At 46.4% G+C, this 4,633-nt stretch overlaps 1 protein-coding gene across 13 annotated transcripts in view; it reads left to right on the forward strand.

The window, feature by feature from the left end:
* Positions 1-4,172, forward strand: part of BBS12 (Bardet-Biedl syndrome 12) — a 51,690-nt gene extending 47,518 nt beyond the window's left edge. For 11 of the 13 annotated variants that reach the window (XM_084518099.1, XM_084518101.1, XM_084518102.1 and 8 more), the window contains 2 exons: positions 2,284-2,470; positions 3,532-4,172. The gene's annotated coding sequence lies outside the window, so the exon portion shown is untranslated. The remainder of the gene's footprint in view (positions 1-2,283; positions 2,471-3,531) is intronic. The other 2 variants (XM_084518100.1, XM_084518095.1) reach the window with 1 other exon arrangement.
* Positions 4,173-4,633: the final 461 nt, after the last annotated feature.

The following is a 4,633-nucleotide window of genomic DNA, read 5'->3' on the forward strand; positions in this document are numbered from 1 at the left end:
CTCATCGGTCTGTTAGTCCTCTTATCTTCAGCCATCCTGGCCTGTCGTGTTTCCAACATCAACCATTTGTAAAGACAGCCCAAAACAAAGCTTTGGCCATCTGTGGTCATATTTGGACTAAGTATATATTCAGAAATTTTTACTTTAGAAAGACAAAGTGCCCATTGGTGCTTTATCCTTCTGAAGTACTCTTCTGAACTGGAATGGAGACAGTAAGAGGTTTGTAATAGAGAGGATGTATGAATTCTTTCTGTTGTTTGTATCAGAAAAAAAGATGAAGAGGGAAGATATAAGCCTCTGTTTAAAAACAAATCTTGATGAATAGTGCCATAAAATCACCAGAAATGAAAATGAGATACTGAACATATACATAGAAGAAGAAAGTGGCTGTGCATGAGAACTTTCTCAGGCAATTAATAACATGCATTAACACTTAAAATACAGAAACTTTTTGTCATAAGCTGCGCTTACAAAAGTAGGTGAGCAAAAAATGAGGCTGCTTGCTGTTGTAGTCAATGCTTAGAAAAAAAAATCAGTCTGTTGTAGAGATACTTGTGGCTGTATGCTTCCATCATACAAAGCAGATGAAGCATGTGGTTAAGCTCCTGAGAATGGGGATGCTGACCCAGACAATAACTATCAGCTGTTGATGGTGAAAGAGTTAAGCACTCTGGGGAATAAGTTCCTCCTGAATTCTTTAACACATGCTCAGACTTTGAAAGAAATAATTATATTTAAATTTAAGAAGTGTGTTACCTTGAGCATTAAAAAATCCACTAAAAGATAAAGACATTTACTGTACTTGTCCTACCCAGATATCTGTCTGGACTGCCTGAACAAAGCCATTCTCTCATATTAAGGCTGTCTCCTGCTTGGAGGGAGCACTCAGATGGATTTACTCAGGGGCCATCCACATTACACATTTTGTCATTTTTTTCTGAGGCTGGGGGAGACATCTGGAGCAGAGAACTGCATCAGTCAAAGTGAGAAGAAAAAGGGGGTTGAGAGTGAGAGGGAGGGAGAGGGAAGGAACAAGAGAGCAAGCAAGGAAGCCCGAGTGCTCTTGCCCCTTTCTGATCTTAATACAACTTTTTTTTTCTTCACACAACACCCGAACTACAAAATGCCGTTGTCTTACTTTGCAAGCTCCTCTTCCCTCAGGGCTATTTGGAGGAAAAAAAGCATTACTTAATGTTAAGGATTAATGAAGAGAGACTGAATTAGAAGAACTGCCACCAGAGAAGTCGAGCTCTGTCTCATCTGGATGTACGATTTCTTATCACAGCATTCTTGAGATTCAGGAGAGGGTGTGTTGTATAGCACTGATGTGTATTGACGATTAGAGAGCATGAAGCTCGCCCAAACTGAGGCGCTGCACAAGCCTGGGCAATGTGTAGCCTATCACCTGCTCCATACCAGGCCTGCTGTGGTGTTACTGGGGGTCTGGCAGCATCTCCAAGGGCCAGGCTGCGTGTTAGCATAACACTGAAGTTGAGGTTGCTTACAGAAGATTTGGCTGTGAGTGGCAAGCTCTGGACGGCTGTTGCCTTTGACAAGCGAATGCCAGAGTGGGAGGCATTCAGCAGCAGCACCGGTACGTGCCGGCAAAGTGAGGGGGTTTTTCCACTGCTGGCTGAGTGCTAGACAACACAGGAAAATTTCAAAGGAGACACAGCTTATCTTGCTGCTTTTGGCTAATGGTTACTTGGATGTGTACCAAAGAGAGGGATTGTGAAGCCAAGAAACCCAGAGAGCCAGGAACTGCTGTGATGGACTGAGGGCCTGGGGCTGCTGCTCCATTTCTAATACCTGGAAGCATTTCCAGCCTGCTGTGTTGACACAAACCACCTGATGTTATGTCTTAGTGGGGGGAAGATAGATGAGCTGAGGTGTTCATCTGTGGTTTTGCTTTCCAGGAGTTTTAGCTCTCTTTTCAAAAGTCACAGTGGGCTTATTTTTAATTATTTTAATTTCACAGTAAACCAGGTCTTCTGCAGATTAATTTACCGTGCCTTTCAAACACCATCTTGTGTGGGATTCTGTGGGGACACAGTCCTAGCAGACTGAAGGACGTGTGGCTGAAGCAATTTCCATGAAAGGGGATTGAAATTTCTTAGGGCTGTGGTATGACAGGATTTTTTGGAAAGTCTGGGAAAGTTGTAGACGTGAGTCTTGCACTGTGGATTAAAAATTAAAAACTAGAGCAATAAAACTGATGGGATATGTTACCCCCAATTTGAAATACCTCAAAAATTCCTCTTTTTTTTTTTTTTTTTTTTTTAGGTGTTCTGAATATGATGCTATTGAGGGTCTCAAGAAAACGTAAGCATTGTGTACTGAATAAAGGCAATGTTTGGACATACACCTGGCCCACGGTTATCTACCATCAGAAGGGGCTGTCTGTCCCATTTATGAAGTGCCTTGTGTTCCGTATGAGCCACAACCATGAGGGCAACACCAGATAAAACAGGTTTGTCTCTCTAAGAGGTAAGCTATTAAAAAATCTAGCTGCATATAAAACAATGCAAGGCAAACACAAAAAGGTGGGTAATTTAGATAAATGGAACAGCTTACAGAATAGGTTTTTAAGATTTATTTTGGAATGTAGAAGGAAGGTAGGGTTCAAGGCATTCTAACATGGAATATGTTTTAAGCAGGCCAAGAGAATGAGAATGAATGGGGTTGAAAACAGGGATAATTAATGGCTTGGGTGGAGGGGAAGTAGCTCTATGGGTGTAATTGTGCACAAGATCTGAGTTGAGGAAGGGTGGTGGTGGGGATAATGCGATCGAGGCCACACGAAAGGAAAATGCTACTGCCAAAATTGTTTTAGTCAATGAGAAATGTCAATGACCATATCTCAAGGTTGGAGTGCAGAAGAAATAAGTATGGAGAAAATAAAAATTGGTATGTTTTCCATTAGAAAGTGAAAAATGAATATATACGTGTATATATTTATAAAAGGGGGACAGATCTTGAGGTGAATGGAAATACCTGAGAGAGTATGATCTTCCATTTAGCTTTGTTGTCATTTATTTTGAGGCCCCACAGATAGAAGCCCCAGTGACAAGCTTCTAAAGAGCTCTTAGGCTTTGTAATTTTACTGGTAGCTGCACAAATTGTTAAAAGGATTTTTTGGTAAGGAATTTGAGCTGATTAAAGATAATCCACCCTGCCACCCCTGGGTTGGGCCCCATCACAGGGGCCTGGGCTCAGAAGAATCTGAAAAATATCAGGGCCCTGTCTTGTGAGATGTGCATTTGGGCTTCCAGCCAGCTGAGGCAGCGCTGCTCCAGGGTACGGGGATGTCCCTCTTGCCAAATGAAGGAGTGCTGGCCGACGAGGTGCCGAAATGTGATTTCCCAGGGCAGTGCTCAGAGCTACGTGAGGGCTGTGAAAGGCCTGCTCTGTGTGTAGGTGAAGGCTGTGTCAGGAATGGCTAAGTGAATCTAGGAACGTTCAGTCTTTAGAAATGTGGTTTTGTTGGGTTGGGGTTTTTTTTGCTTGGCTGGTTGTTTGAACTTCTTACAGGTTTAAGAATGATGTTTCCTTCCCCTTTCCCTTCACCTGCCTGAAGAACTCTCTCCTTTCTGAGAAGGAGACGAGGACTTGGGAAGAATTTATAGAGCAAGGACACAAAATGTCCTGAATGAAGCTTCTCTTGTAAAAGAAGAGCAAGAGGAAACCAGGAGCATCTCCACCATTGGTCTGACTGTCTAAAACTCTCAGGTGCAGCAATAACATTTGGGTTTCAGGGAGAAATGGCAGAAAGCATCAGAAGCAGACAAGCAGCAAGAAGCAAGAGCTGGAGGACACAAGGAGAGGAGAGATACATCTGAGTGACGGGGCTGAAATCCCCACGCGTGGACGGAATGACGGCAGGCGCGTGATGCTTGGCCGTGCCCGCGGCGCTGCGAGGGGGCGGCTGGCTGACACGGGGGTGAACCTGCACCGGCCCCGCGCTGGGACGCGCCGTGCTCTGCACGCTTCATCCATCATGATTAAGCCTCTGGAGTGAGGGTGTGGGAAGCAGCGTAGTTGTCACCGATTCTGGTAAAGAATTACGATTTACGGCTTGCGAAGGGTCAGAGTTGGGACGGGAAGCTGACCAGCGATGAAATTACTGTAAATACGTGCTAGCAAAAACAACATTACAAATGGTGTCTGCAGGACAGCGTGTGTTGCTGTTGTGTTTGTTCCCCAGTGCAGGTTGCGGTATGTTGGCTCAGTGAAATGAAGAGGCCGGTGTAGCTGTTGGGGTTGGCGTTGCCCAGGTGCTGCCATGGAGGTGGGAGAGCATCCCAAGGGGCACGCAGCGGGACAGGAGAGCGAGGGTGCCGAGCGGGGTCTCCAAACAAAGCTGTGCATCCTCCCAGGTGTGCGCCCGGGTGGTGCCAGCCTCAGGCACAAAACATGCACCCGAGGGGTTTGTGCTTTCCAGACGACGTGCTGGGTTGCTTTAGGCACACTGCTCGGGCAGCGGGCAGACCCGTGCTTGGCTTTTGCCGTGCTGCCCTTTGCCAAGCCACCGAGCCCCCCGCCCCTCCCAGCCCCCCAGCCCCTGCCCCGTGCCGTCCCCCCCGGGCCCCGCCACAGCCCTCCCCGGGGCGGGGCGGCCGGGGCCGGGGCCGGG

Source organism: Aythya ferina, assembly GCF_964211825.1.
Source record: "Aythya ferina genome assembly, chromosome: 4".
Taxonomy (NCBI): Eukaryota; Metazoa; Chordata; class Aves; order Anseriformes; family Anatidae; genus Aythya; species Aythya ferina.